Genomic DNA, 16,629 nt, shown 5'->3' on the forward strand with positions numbered 1-16,629 from the left:
TGTTTAAGCCACCAGTCTATGGCATTTGGTTATGGCAGCCCAAGCTGATGAATACACCCATAATAGCATTTCAAATTTTTTCGTATGCATCTTATATTCCAGGCACACAGTTCTCCAACCATGCCATACCTTTCATTCCTCTATACCTTATTAGCTTTCAACTTGTTTTCCCTTTTGCTATAATGATTTTGCTCACTTAATACATTTGGCAAACTCCTCATTCTTTTCTTTTCAAGTCCCAAATCAATCAACTGTACCACTTCCAGGAAGATTTACCCAACTCATCTGAACAGAATTAAGCACTCTTCTTACTAGTACTTAATCGTACTCAACATATTTCTATTATAGAATTATCATGTAGTGTTATGTTTTAATTATGTTTGCTTGCATATTTTTCCAATTGACTACAGATTCTAAAAGTAGGAATATTATTTATTAATCTCTGAATGAATTGTTGTCTAACACAGTGATTGTTTTACATAGAAAATCTTGCTAACTTCAATCAACACACAAAAAAATAATGTTTTGATAACTTTGCTTCAACTTCACTCTATGTACCTGCAATTTGTCTTTTCCTCTTGGCTGTTTCCCTCTACACATCATTTGTTTATCTGTAGTATTTGGAAAATTTCTGCGACCTTGTAAAAAAATAATCCAAGAATTCAACTCATAGAACACACATAAAAATCTGTTTTAACATCCAAAGGTATATTTACTTTTGATTTTTAAATTGAAATAAGTGGACTTATATAAAATTGAAAGAACTTTTAAAATAAAATTATGTTTTCTTAAAGTGGAAGAATTATAAAATTCCTCACATGTTTTTGATAACAAAGACTAAATATCAATATTATTGGTGTACAAAACTTCTAAGACAATTCTCTTTAAAACAAATTTTGATGAAGTTTTACAATCTCATCTGGTTACTGTGGTGATGAGTTAATCTGCAATGTAATTTTGTGTATTAGCACTATTGCCTGTTTCTTACATTTGCTAATAGAACTATAATTGAAGTATCAGGAAGAATATAGAAATCTGATATTATACAATGATTTGTAAATGTGTTGTTGAAATACTAAGCAAGTTAAAACTTTATATACATTTATAATATATATATATATATATATATATATACACACAATGATGTATACACAATGATGTTTACCCAACAACTTCAAATATTTCTTTTCTAAAGGATTTCAAAAATATCAGTCTCAATCTCTTATCCTGCTCCACTGGGATCATTACAGGACATATTTCCAAGTACAAGAAACATGAAAATAAGAATATTCAGTCAGCATTTTCTATGAAAAAGCCAATTTAGCAATAGCCAACACTCTACTGACAGACTTAGGTTGGGTATGCCCTGTGAGGTAGAGGTACCTAAAGCAGTTGCTTCCAACTACCTAACACAATTGTTACTGAGACCACTGACATTACCCCTGCCTCCCACCTCTTTATTTAGGTATAATCTACATGTAATAAAATTCACCCATAGAAGTTCTGAGTTTGATAAACTTTGAGATCTGTATTCAGTCATGTAACCACTGCCTCAATCAAGATATAGAATATCACTATCACCCCAAAGGTTTCCTTTTGCCTTTTATATCTCCTGAAACCAGTTAAATATTTTTGTTTACCATTTCACCCATTCTTTCCTCTTTATGATATATTATATCCAGTTCATTTACAGCACGACTCTGGAACAAACTGCTATTTTCTTAGATGAATCAACTCTTTCTCAAGTCACCTTCTGGGTTCTGGCTTCCAGAGTTATTCTGGATGACACAACTCATATATGACCCATCACATTCTTTCATACTGAACTCAGGAAGGGTTTACATAACTAATCCATCTACTGCAGAGTTTATTTTTAAATGAAGACTCATATCGCATATGTAATTTTTAATTTTGGGTCCCATACAAATTATTAAGCTCAGAGTCATTTCAAAATTGCTGACAGCCACTGCCCTCAGTTCAAATCTTCAATTCACTTGCCAAGTGCCATACAAGTCATTAGAAATGAAAAGATAACTCAGAAAAAAGTATACATTAAAATACATGAACTTAAAATATATAAACAATTGAATTTATCACTTACAGAGACAATTTTAAATATTTATATAGAGAAAACAACACTAATTTCTACATTGATATATTAATCTTATTATTTAAAGTCTCCAAAAATAAAATTATCAAAATCTAAAATACTTTTGATAAAAATACTAGATTAAATGTCATAAGATTAGCAATAAAAATAAAATTAATGTAACATTTTTTGCAGATATAGAATTAAAATATTCCAGTGACAGGAAACAGGTGTCCAACAATTACTTCAGTTTTCAGTTCCGTAGTTAATAATGATCACAGACAATCTAAGAGCCTAAACAGGAGGGAAAGCAAGAAATTGAAAGGTATGGAGACATGTTCCCTTAAAAAAGTTAAAGAAATAAATTTATGTTTGGCCCTAAAAGGAGGCAAGACTAAGGGCATTCTTGATAGATATCTTGAAATGGTTCGTGGGTTCCCGTTAAAATGAATGAGAAGACAGGATGTATGTTTCTCTAGAAGGCTGAACTTGATTGACTAAATGATGATAGAAGCAGAATTTACAAAAAAGGAAAATTTGTCCATATAATAGGCAAGAATATCTGTCTAAATTAGTGGTCTCAGCCTGGCGTGATTTTATGCCAAATGGGACATTTGGTAAAGTCTGGAGACATTTTGTCACAAGTCTGAATGGGCGAGGGAGAGTGTCCCTGGCATTTAGTTTGCTGATGCTCAAGATGCTGACAAACATCCTACAGTGCATAGGTCAGCACCTACAACAGAGAATCACCCAGTCCAAAATGGCAACAGCACCAAGATTGAGAAACCCTGGTCTAAATTATGGAGATGTACAGGAGGGAGGTCAGCTGCCCAACAGATTCTGGGACGTCCCTTTACTGACATTACTCATGAAAAATCTCAGCAGTTTCTTTAAGTATTGTTATATGATCCTTCTCTGGGTCCTTATACTCAGGAAACTTGCATTCTACTTTGTAAAGTAAGACATACATGTACGAGAAGATAAGCACCAAATAAAACAGGGTACCTATTTAACTTACACATTCTAAGACTTCAAAGGAAAAGAGGGAATCTAAACATGAGGATTAAGTGTACAGATTCTGGATACTCTCTTTGAATTCCGACCCCAACTGTAATATTTTCTAATTAGCAGGCTTAGAGCAAAATATCTGTCTTCTGAGAGCTTCCACATTCTCATCTGTAAAATAAAGACCTAAAGGTTAGGGTATGTGTAGGAAAAAGTAACAATATCTGAAAAGTGCTTATAAGGATGTCTGGCATGTAATACTAGCTATGATGATGATGATGGTGGCACCAAGAGATTCAGAGAAATTTTATGGAGAAGATGAGATTTGAGTTGAAATTATAGAATAGATAGACTTTAGACGGTTTATAAAAGAAAAAAAAAACTGGTATTTTGTAGGAGGAGAGCATCAGGCCATAAAGAATGAAATACACTGCCCTCCTCACCCCATCTCTTTTCATTGCTTCCCTCAGGGCTACCTCCTTCTCTCCTCTCCAGAAGTTCTTATGTGGTCATTTCCAACCTGAACCAAGATGCTACATAGTGTAGCTTAAGTAGGGTAGGAGAGGGTAATGCAAAAATTAACATTTTTATGTCATAAAAATTTTTTTTCTGCATTTTATATGTCAATGTATTTCAGCTGCTAAAAATAAACTATTTTTGATGTTTATAAAGTATTGTTTAAATTGACAGGTATCAATTATGCCATATGAATTAAAGGATTAAGCTAGTATAAAAAGTATTTCATTTTCCAAGTGCATTATACTTTTATGCCAGAAGCAAACAAACAGAAAAGCTGCACAGTTCTCAGTGTCATGGTGAGTTGCTTATGTCCCTCTCTCCTGTGTGGGTTTGAGTATATATTTTAGAAGGGGGCTAATTCATCTGTTAAACTAAAATACAGAATAAATCTGCCTGTGTCTCATTCAAACATCACAGAAACATCATAATACATCTTTATCTGGAAAAGAGAAAGAATTCTATACATATCCTAAATTGAGGCAGTATAATAAATAACAAAATGAAATACCAAGTGCATTCATCTACATATACAGGCAATTTTTAAAATAATTTAGTCTCAATAACAAATATTGTTTTTCTAGAAAATAAGTAAGACTGGAGAACATAAGCAATTTCTTCCAAGGTCATCCAGCACAATGTTTTTAAGGGTAGAATCAGAAATGCAACCTCAATTTGCAACAAGATTTTCAAACTTGTCGGTTCTATAAATCTTATGGATTGCTTTCAGGGTCAGGGACCAAAATCCCTGGTATAAGGTGGTAACACAGATAAATCATTGCCTGTCATAGCCACACTTTATTTTTTAGAATTTTTGCTTTCAAAAGTCTACACTCCCAGAGCATATTACTTTTGTTCTTCTGTACAGTTTTCATTACCTATTACCCACATGAATGAAAAACTGAAAAATCTTTAAAATCTTGTTAATACCTGACAACTTTAAACATTTTCAAAAATTTTTTTGACAAAGAAAAACGTAGAATCTAAATAACAAAATCCCTGGAATGAACATAAAGCCAATAAATATCGTACAAATGGAAAGCTTTATGAGCCAAACAATTTTTTTTTTACATCTTTATTGGAGTATAATTGCTTTACAATGGTGTGTTAGTTTCTGCTTTATAACAAAGTGAATCAGTTATACATATACATATGTTCCCATATCTCCACCCTCTTGCGTCTCCCTCCCTCCCACCCTCCTGAGCCAAATAATTTTGAATAGCGATTTAAGAGAGCGCAGAAAGGAGAGCATTATACTATACATGTTTATATACCTATATGCATCTTTTATGTATTAACTTTGTGGGAATCTGCCGATATTTCCTCTTTTAGCTCTACAGAAGAGCTCAATCACAAGTGTCTTTCTACTTTAAATGGTCTCAGGATATTTTGAGAGAAAATTTTAAATTGCTTTTATGTTCTGCCAACATAGTTATAGTTGAGAAATAGAGTAGAAAATGCATATAAATTAGGTTATTTTGCAAATTGGTAACATCTTCAATATTATCTTCCTCTTTTTAACGGATTTAAATTAGAAACACTAATGACTATGTTAGCATATTTTGTGCTCAGTGGGAGACACCATGGAAGGGATCTTTGGGTATATTTGGGGAGTGATAAACAGTTGAATATCATTAGCACCAAAATCAAAATAATATTACACTGAAAATATAGAGTTTTAAAGAAATGTCAACTGCATCTTAGTGAATTTTAAACAAACGTATGGGGTAGTTGTAAACCATTCTAAAATGAAGAACTTATTGAAAAGTATGATTTTCCTCTACTAACTTAAAGTTAAAAAAAAATCTATTCCTCTCTGAATCATTCTCAAATGAGCTCTGTCCTGTGTTAGAAAAATATTATCCTAGACATATTTATTTGCCAGGTCAAGAAATCTTTTGCTTATATTCATTCCTTTGCTTTCTTTTAGATGATTCTTTTTATATTTGAAAACTGGAATATGAACTGCTGGAGTCAAAGCATGTATGGTTACTCAAACAGAATTATTCTCCACTGGGATTTCATGACATGCACAAACGGGAACTTCACAGAATGTAAATGAGGCAAACACAGCTAAGGGGACTAGAGCTGGGAATAAAAAATCAGAAACAAGCTTCTCCTTTCTCAAGCACCACATGATCTCCATTTCTGCTTCTCTTGGCAGGACTGTTGTATTTTTCTTTCTTTTTTTCCTACAGGTTAGTATTCTCTGTCTGAACATTATAGACTTTAGCCATTCAGGCATGTAACCGATGTGTTTTATAAATTCAGCTTAATGCTAACTGCCCAGCTGCCCTGAGTTCGGCTAGACCACAGGTTCTGACTACCTAGGATGGAAAACATTAATCCAGATCAGCTCTTTGTCCTCCTCTGGTTAGTATCCCTAAACCTGATGCATTCAACTAAAGTGACCACAAATATGGTCATGAAGCAAAATCATTGATTCATCCAAGAAATATTTATATTTACTAGGTGATGAACACTGTGCCTAATGAAGATAAAAAGGCAGTCTTTGATCCAATGAAATACAGTTTAGTGGAACAGAGTCTTTTTTTCAAATAATCACATTAATTAAAGCATAATTGCCTGAGAAAAACTCAAAAGGAAACTGAGTGTTCTGGGAGAAAAGTCTGCATTTCTGTGAAAGTCCATGAAAAAGGAAATTCATTGATTTGGAAGGTCAGGGAAAGTTTTTCTGAGGAAGTGAAGTTAGAAATGTGTTTAGAATAATGAACAGGAGTTCACCAAGTTAAGGAAGAAAGAGAAGGTGAGAAAAGCATTCCTGAAAAAGAAAAACATGTGCAAAGGCCCTGTGGTAGAAGACAGAAGAGTGCACCCAACATATTGTGAGAAGGGTTCAGTAGCTGTTGAAGAGAGAAGAATGTGACTGGATTCAGTAGAGCCTGAAGTGGTAAGCAGGGACCACTTCACTTGATCTTACTAATCTTTATTTGTCTTTATTCTTCATCCTTAGAACAATGAGAGCCTTAGAAGAATTTTAAACACGTCGGTAACTTACTGAGATTTTTGTTCGAAAGATGTCCCTAATTGCAGTGAAGAGACTGTATGGAGGAAAAAGTAGATGTAAGACAAATTGGTAGGCAAGTTAATAGTGCAAATAAGAGATGATAGAAGTTTGGCTTAAAGACATGGTAGTAGGAATAAAGGAGTGTTTAGAATTGAGAGATATTAAAGAACAAAATGGATATGACAAGCCTTATCTTCCACCCTAGGAATGGGAGACCATGATAGAAAAGGGGAAAGGGACAGAGCATGTAAACTTACTGATAGGTCTGTAGTACCCAAATAGCAAGGATTAAAGATGCCCATATTATAGGTTCAATTGTTTCCCCCCCATAAAGGATGTGTTGAAGTCTTAACCCCCAATGCTTCAGGATGTGGCCTTATTTGGAAGTAAGGTCTTTACAGGGTAACCAAGTTAAAATGAGGTCACTAAGGTAGGTACTAATCCTGTATGACTGGTGTCCTTACAAAAGGGGAAATTTGAACACAGAGGCAGAATGCACAGAGGGAAGGTAACGTGAAGACACACGGGGAAGAGATGGCCATGTTACTGGTGTGTTACATCTACAAGCCAAGCACTGCCAAAAATTGTCAGTAAACCACCAGAAGCTTTGAAGAGGCAAGAAACGACATTTTCCCTACAGGTTTCACAGGGAATGTGGCTGTGCTGAAATCCTGATTTTGGACTTCTATCCTCCAGAACTGTGAGATAATATATGTCTGTTGTTCTGAGCCACATAGTTTGTGGCACTTTGTAACAGCAACCCTAGGAAACTAATACAAGCTATAATCCTGGAAAGAATTTACCTGACCCCTATAAAGATTTACCTTATAAATTTGATATTATTGTTAGTGTTCTTAAAATGCCTGAAGCAATAATGACACATCAGAGTTTATACTGTAGAATGTATAAATTTCATACCTTCAATGAGTCACTGATTTTACATAACTACTTATGCCTTTATTTAAGATATCAGGTTATAGAAGGTCTAGTTTTCAGATATGTCACCATTTTTTTTATGTCATCATTTTTATTTAATGGTAAATGTGCTCATTTGAAATCAGCTTGAAAGACATGCAAAAGATGTTTAGGCCAAATAGAACTCACTAGACTTCTAGTTAAACATGGTCTGGTAGGCAGAATTCTACAATGGTTCCCAAAATCTCTACTCCCTGATATACATCCCTATATAATCCTCTCTTCTCAATGGGACTTGTGAATATAACAGAATTTTAGTCCTGTGACTAGGTTACATTATAGGGCAAATGTAAAAGGGATTTTGCAGATGTAATTAAGATCCCTATTTAGTGGATTTGAGTTCATGGAAAGAGAGACTGTCTTGAGTGGGCTCAGCTGATTTGGTGAGCATTAGAAAGGGGGTCCAGACCTTCCCTTGAAGGAGAGATCTGAAGTGTTTTTGCTTCTCCGAAAGTTCTTTTCACTCCTCCAACACATCCATGGGTAATGTCCATTAACGAAAATTCTAGATTATGAATTTATAACAATTTTCAGAAGTTATCGCCTGTTGCATACAGCTCACCTTGTACCCCGTATCATATCATGACAGACACCCAATATTTTAACTTCCCATTTACCAAGGGCCCCAGAAGAATGTAATGGGAATAGTATGGAGCTTATCAAATGAGACCATAGACCAATTCCACTCACTCTTATGTGTCACTTTATTTCTTTATACTATTGCTAGTTATTACCTGCACTTTTGTGACATGAACTGGCTTATCCAAAACCACTGGAACTTCAGTTTTCCTGTCCCGGAAAAAATGTATAGCAATGAAAAGATGCTCAACATTATATGTTATATAGCAACAATAAGAAAAATAAAACCTGATTAAAACATAGGCTGATGACCTTAATAGACACCTCACCAAAGGTATACAGATGGCAAATAAGCATATAGAAAGATGTTGTACCTCTTATGTAATCAAGGAAATGTAAGTTAAAACAAAATGGCACACCACTACACACCTATTATAATGGCTAAAATCCAGAACACTGACAGCGCCAAATTCTGACAAGGATATGGAGCAACAAGAACTCTCATATATTTCTGGTAAGAATGCAAAAGGGTTCAGCCACTTTGGAAGACAGTTCAACTGCTTCTTACAAAACCAAACATACTCTTACCACACCATCCTGCAATTGTGTCCCTTGGCATTTACTAAAATGCCAAAACTACAAATTCTTATAGGGACTAGAAAGGTAAAATAGTGTGAGCAGATTAGGTATGAAGTAATAGGAAATAGTGAAGCCTGTGCTGTCACACTGTGTCTGTTCACCTAAAAGCACTTATGAATAATTTTAAAGATAATCCCACTGTCCTGACCAAACAAAACTCATGTGCTGGCCTGAAATTAGGTCTCTAGTTTGTAACAACTACTTTATATGTTTATACGTTAATTAAATGTCATGAGATTTTTAAGGGAAACTGGCAAAAAGAGTAAGTTACTATCAGGTAGTAGAGGAGTGAAAGACGTTTCATTCAATTTATAGGTGAGATTAATCTGGAGTGAAAGTGGTATCCCCTAAACAGAATTGGATTTTTAAGTTAACTAAAGTATGTAGAAGAAATTATACAGATGAAACTGTTTTTAAAATGAAGTGAAAATCTTGTCCTGGAAATTAGGAACAACTGGAATCAGGGTGGTTGGTGGGCAAAGAGTTTGAAGAGGACAAAGAATTCAACTTCTATTGGCTAAAACACAAATATAAAACAACACTTTTAGCTGTTTTTCTGATATCCCAGTGGCTCTTACTCACAAACAAAAGAAAACAACTCTCTGCTCAAGGAAAGATATCACCTTCTATATTGCATTTTAAAAAACCACATAAACTAATACGCTTAATAATATAATCTAAAGTGTAATTATATAGTATGTGTTGCTCTATTATTCTTCTGCCATTACATCCTGCATCACTTGATAGGAAAACATGTCCTCACTGTCCTTACCTGATTCTGAAGGAACCACTTGAAATAATTTGGAGATAGATAAGAACGCTGAACCTTAAAGAAAAATAAACTTTAAGTCCAGACATGAAACAGAGAAAATTGGGAAATAGGTGCTAATATGAAGAAATGAAAAGTAGGGTCAGATAAGAAAAAATGTTTTATGGCTCAAACTCCAATTCAATTAGTTCCATGTGGAAACAAACTATTTTGTAATTTGCTCGAGTCTACTTTTTTGACCTTATTAATATTTTTAAATACCTTCTTCATTTCCTGAGAATCACATTGTGGTGATTGCAGGAATGATTTTTCCAAGAAGCATCAAGGAAAAACTAAGGACAAAAAAGCAATATTTCACCTTCCTTATCTATATCTACCATAATTACCTGGTTTTGCTGTAAAACATATTCATTCTCAAAATTCATAAACCCTTATTACTCCTTTAATTTTTGTATAACTGATATTCTGAGGAATTTCTCTAATTCACTCATTTCCTTTCACCAGTGCCTCTGAAATTTATAAAGAACAGAGAGATGGAGAAATGACTGGACAGGTTTTATGCACCAAGACCCTTCACCACAGATGTGGTAGTGAGTCATTCTGGGTCACTTACTCTTAGAAATAGAGGTTTTTGTTTCAGCACAGGTCAAGGGATATAACTGAACAGAGCCCTTCATGGTGAGGACTATCTCTGACTCCTCTTGACTATCTCTAGCTCCACGGACCTACGTGACAAAGCCTTGAAAACCATCATTCTTCCTCCCTACAGGACAGTATGCCAGTCTTAACTCTGTTGCCTAAAGCTGATATGGGCTTGAGTTAGAGAGCAGGGTAGTCACTACACCCTGCAGCTTCTTATTCTAGCTCCTTTGCCTCTGTCCATGTTGGAGCCTAGTGTCAGGCCTCTGATTCTTCCTTTCTCTCATATTTGCTGAGAAAGTGTAGGTATGGATATGAAGTCACTGATCTAAGATGACAAGAGAACATGTAGGAAGCTAGGGTGCAAATATCTCTATTCTGGCAGTGTGCTTGTTAGCTTTGTTATTGCTATGACTCTTGTCTTAAACTCTTGTGTCTATACTTGTCACTATAAAACCTACTTGATTTCATGGATACTATTCTTCACTACTGTCAGTTTAAAATATCTGAAAAACCTTCAGAAATAGTATGCTCACTCGTGACTCAGCTCTTTTCTAGGTTCTGATAACTGTAGCTTGCTTTTGAACAATGAAATTGGCAAAAGTCTTAGTTGTTATTCTAACTTCCTGGTCTTCATAACCTAGACTTTCCTACTCTTGGTCATCACTGGAGTTAAATTGTTAAGGGTAAATATTGGGTTAGCCAAAAAGTTCGTTCAGGTTTTTCTGTAACATCTTACGGAAAATCCAAGTGAACTTTTTGGCCAACCCATATAATAGAAATTGAGAACACTTCTGGAGTCTGCAAAAGCTTCAGGGCATAAAGCCAAAGCTTTGTATTTTTTTATTCTAAATAAACAGGTTTAAGGTAATTCTCTCTAATTCTTTATTTCATTATGAATGTAATAGAAAAACCCAGTAGCAAACTATTTTCCCCTGGAGGTATATTTAATTTATGTAATAATGCATGTATTCATTCACCCAGAGACTACACTATGTAATGGTGACAAAGAATGAACTAAAAGAAATGGTTCTTGACCATAAGAAGACTCTTTGAGCTTAAAGACTGTGCTGCCTCACTCTCTCCTCCTCTCCCTCCCTCTCCTTCCTTTCCTTCTCCTTTGCAGGCAATTGTGCATGTGCGCTCTCGCTCTCTCTCTCTCTCTCTCTCTCTCTCTCTCTCTCTTAATATCCTAATGTAGCTACTTTGTTTCTTTATATAGTGTCTGCTCAAGAGTGAATCAAAAGAACATGTCCCAATGTATACATGCTTATCAAGTGCCTGTTTGCATTATGCCTTCTAATGTTAAAATTGGATAAATCCTAAGTCAGTGTGGGAGAGAACTATATCAGGGCATGAATACCATCAGGCTTGAGGGAGTCACATCACCAAAAAAAAGAGTTTACCACAGCCTCTTTAAAAAGAAAAAAATTATCTATGTTTCTTGGAAGATCTTTATGCTGACACAACAGTTTCATTCAAATTAGTAAATGTTAGAAATTAATCTTTTCAATTAATAGACAAAACACTGTCAAATGGAATTCCATATTTCAGTTCAACTGGACATTACTCTTTATCTAGATACAGTCATTTCTATGCATTAAATCTTTCTTTTACCCCGCCTACATTATGAATATATATTTTTGGATAATGTTTTCTTCTTTCAGATAATTTACATTTTCTATATGTTGTTAGCTATTTTTATATTTTTATTTGCTAAATTGATAAATATTAGTGATGCAGCAAGCTAGCATATGTTGAAAAAGGTAAAGTATAGCTATGTTTGTGTCTGTTTCTTCTCAAAGAAAATATAACCAATATATTTGTGTCATGATTTTCCATACATTTCTACTACAACTTGTTGAGTTTTAATTTCTTATAAAGTTTCATAAAACTTTCCATGACACAATTTTATGCCTACAACATAGAAGCTCCTTTGAGCAGAGAAATGATCTACCTGAATGTCAAAATTGCTATTCACAAGCCGCACATCATTCTAAATTAATGCTATATCTAGCTGCAAGATAAAAATTTTAAAAAGACAAGTTTGAGACACATTTTAAGTGAGGCATGATAATGGTGTTGAGAAGCAATGCAATTTCATATCTGAGTAAAATAACATTTTTATAGCACACGGGTGTAAGGACAAATTCCAGCATAAGCTCACAAAGGAGTGAGAAAATTCCAAACGGTTTTAAAATATTACCTGACTTCTAATTATGATTGCAATAGGTTTATTTTTTGCCAGAAAATATATTCTTTGTTTCAAAGAAATCATTGGAAGTCTGTTTTTTTAATTAAAGCTTTATGTTACTAAAAACGTACTAACATTAATTAGCGATACCATAACATTTGTCAAACTGTAATGGATAATCAGTAAATCATCTATAAAATAAATTTGTCATTGAATTAATTGAATGGCTCTCTTCTCTATTATTTGCAGTGTCAAATTACCCTATGTGCTTTATTTTTCTCTCTTTTTTAAGGTAAACTGTTAAAACAAAAAGGATGGAAAAAGGTAAAATCTTAAGTGTACTTTGATGAATTTACACAAGGTAAACATACCCTTGTAAAAATCACCCACATCAAGAAACAGAATATTTGTAGAAACAAAAGGTTCACGCTCATTTCCCCACTCATTCTTTACTGTATATTGATAAAGTTAAGCACTTTCCTAATTTCTATCACAACAGATTTGGTTTTGTCTACTGCAGAAAATCATGTGAAGAGAGTACATACAAGTACATAGAGTACTCTATGAATACATAGAGCACACAATAGAAACTATGTTGTTTCTATTGTGACTGACTTCTTTTACTCTAAATTACGCTTGTGATATTCATTCATGTAGTTGTATGTACTAGTAGTACATCTGTTTTCATGTCTATGTAGTCTTACATTCTATAAAAATACTCTGAGAGAGAAAAATACTGTATGTTTTCACTTGTATGTGGAATCTAAAAGTTAAAACAAATGAACAACTATAACAAAACAGAAACAGACTCACAGATACAGAAAACAGATGTTTGGGTTTGTGACTACAAAATGTCATTAATTTTGCTGTTGCCACAAAATGGATTGCAATTTTTCTTCCCTTTAAACTTTTTACCTTTCATTGGAATCAACAAATTTTGTGTAATATAACTCTTTATATTAATATATAATATATTATATATAAATATAATTATATATTAATATAATTAATATATATTAATATAATGCATATTATACATTATTTAGTAAAATTTCAAAACAAGGATTTTAGTAATATTCAATATTAAGTTCAAATAATCTACAAATGCCAAATCATAGAACCAACCAAACTTCCCTTTTTTCTGAGCTTCTTCAAAACTTCATAACCTGAAAAAGCGATAAGAATCACAACAGAAGCTGGGGAACCTTAACTATCTACTAGAAATGAAAAATAAACATCCTGAGCAACACTCTTTCACAGGTTATTCCAAATAGAGTCTAGAAAAAGACAAGTCTCTTTGTTTTACATCATTAATAAAATTCTATTTTTCAAATAGATCTTTTTTTAGAGCAGTTTTAGATTCACAGGGAAATTGAGAAGGTACAGAGATTTTCCATTTTTCTCCCTGTCCCACAAATGCACAGCTTCACCCCACATCAACACCCCCCACCACAGAGGTACATTTGTTACAACTGATAAACCCATATTGATAAATCCTTATCACCCACCCAAAGCCCATTGTTTAAATTAGGGTCCACTTTGGTGTTGTATATTCCATGTCTTTGGACAAATGTATAATGATGTGTGCCCACATTTATAGTGTCATGCAGAATAGTTTTATGGCTCTAAAAAATCCTCTGTGCACCATTTATTCACTCCTCCTTCCCCTAACTCCTGGCAACTTTTTATTATCTCCACAGTTGTGTCTTTTCCAGAATGTCACAGAGTTAGAATCGTATAGTATGTGGCCCTTTTCAGTTTGGCTTCTGTCACTCAATAATATACATTTTAAGTTTACTCCATGTCTTTTCATGGGTTGATAACTCATTTTTTTTTTTTTAGCACTGGATAATACTCCTTGGTCTGAATGTATCATAGTTTGTGTATTCACCTTCTAAAGGACATCTTGGTTACTTTTAAGTTTTGTCAATCATGAATAAGCTACTATAAACCTCTGGGTGCTGGTTATTGTGTTGATATAACTTTTCAACTCCTTTAAGTAAATACCAAGGAGTGTGATCATTGGATTGTACGATAAGACAATGTTAACTTTTGTAAGAAATTCCTACCTGTCTTTGAAAGTGTCTGTGCCATTTTGCATTCCCGTTAACAAGGGAGAGGTCCTTTTACTCCACTTCTTCACCAGCATTTGCTGTTGTCAGGGTTCCAGATTTTCGCCATTCTAACAGCTGTGTAGTAGTATCTCATTGTTGTTTTAATTTGCATTTCCCTGATGACATATGAGGTGGAACGTTTTTTCATAGGCTTATTGGCCATCTGCATATCATCTTTGGTGAGATATCTGTTAAGGTCTTTGGACAATTTTTTAATCCAGTTATTCATTTTCATATGGTTGAGTTTCAAGAGTTCTTTGTATATTTTGGATAATAGTCCTTTATCAGATATGTCTTTTGCAAATACTTTCTCCAATTCTGTTGGGGTCTGTTTGTTTGCCATTACTACTAAATTTCTATGTTGTTTTGTAAGGATTTCCCAGTACAGTAAAGCAGGATTAAAAACATAAGACTTTTGGGGGCTTCCCTGGTGGCGCAGTGGTTGAGAGACCGCCTGCCAACGCAGGGGACACGGGTTCATGCCCCGGTCCGGGAAGATCCCACATGCCGCGGAGTGGCTGGGCCCGTGAGCCATGGCCACTAAGCCTGCGCGTCCAGAGCCTGGGCTCCGCAACGGGAGAGGCCACAACAGTGAGAGGCCCACGTATGGCAAAAAAAAAAAAAAAAAAAAAGGACTTTAAAATATTGGAAAAGAATAAATAATCATTATAGTTGGTAATTTATACAACAGTCTACAGAGAAACACAAGATACTAGTTGAAAAGATATTAGATATTGAAAAATTATTAGATAATACAAGATATTTCAATATATATAACCCACTAGTTTTTTTTATTCATCAGTACTGAAAGAAAAATGTAAAGAATAAGAGGACAGAAGGGAAGGAGGAGGAGGATGTTTACAAACACAATACAAGCCTATAAAAGATTTGGTAATAACCTGTTTTGAAATGTCCAAACCCAGGGTGAGGAACAATTCATAATGAAGAACATATTAGAAGGCCGAATAATAGAAATATATGCCAGATTAATGCATTGAAGCATTTAATGTAATAAATGTTTCTTTTCACATTTAAATTTTTTTCTCAAATATTTCAAACAAGGCCTTTGAAGTAAACTTCTAACTCTAAAAGAGTATCTGGAAGAGAAAATGTACAAGGAGAAATAAGGAAACATTTTTCAAAGACTAGTGAAGTTCTTAATTTACCAAGTCTCAAGGTTAAGGAAAGGCACAAGTCTTCAAAAGGAAAGACCCTGCAAAGTGCTAACCAAATAAAAAGAAAACACTCTCACTTAGATATCAAAATATGCTAACAGCAATGTTAAATAAAGCCATATGATATTGGTGCTAAAAGAAGATACCAAAAAATTTAAAAGAATGAAGTAACCATAGCAGAATTAAGATATACGTTTTATATACACATGCTTGCGCACACGCATACACACAAATATACACATACCTATACAGATAGAGAGGTTTAGTATAGGAGCAGTGTAGTATTTCAAATAACATACAAATGTTCAGAAACTGGCCTTGGGAAAATTACTATACATATGGAGAAGAACTGAGTTAAATATCGAATTCATACCACACACAAAAACACATTTCAGTTGGTTAAGAATCAAAATGTATAACACAAAATTGTAAAAGTACTAAATGGCATTAAAGAAAGAAAATGTAGGATAAAACTACAATAATCTGGAGTTAAATAAAATGTTCTAAAAATATATGAAACCAAAAATTACAAAGGAAAGTTTACTTAATCATATTAAAAAATCTCTGCAGCAAAAGACACAATAAAAGGGTTAAAAGATAAACAAGAAAAATATAAAATTATTCTAAAATCTCTAACAAAATTAAATATGAGACACTTTGGCAATGTAAATAAATAATCAAAAGAAGAAAAATACAAATGCCAAATTAACATGCATGAACACATTTGGCCTCACTAGTAACAAGGAAATGTAAATTAAAGCCACAATGAGATAACACCTCACTCCTGTTACACTGGCAATAATTATAAAACATTGTAATATTCCCTGATGGCAAGTATGTGACGAAATCATCATTCTGTACACATTAATGTTGAGAGACTAAATTATACAATTATTTGGAGAAGTTA

General features: G+C 33.9%; 1 long non-coding RNA gene across 1 annotated transcript in view; it reads right to left on the minus strand.

The window, feature by feature from the left end:
- Positions 1–558: 558 nt before the first annotated feature.
- Positions 559–16,629, minus strand: part of LOC307195325 — a 149,568-nt gene continuing 133,497 nt past the window's right edge. The window contains exon 4 of the long non-coding RNA XR_013830803.1: positions 559–638. This is a non-coding gene — a long non-coding RNA (uncharacterized lncRNA). The remainder of the gene's footprint in view (positions 639–16,629) is intronic.

Source organism: Stenella coeruleoalba, assembly GCF_951394435.1.
Source record: "Stenella coeruleoalba genome assembly, chromosome: 12".
NCBI classification, from domain to species: domain Eukaryota; kingdom Metazoa; phylum Chordata; class Mammalia; order Artiodactyla; family Delphinidae; genus Stenella; species Stenella coeruleoalba.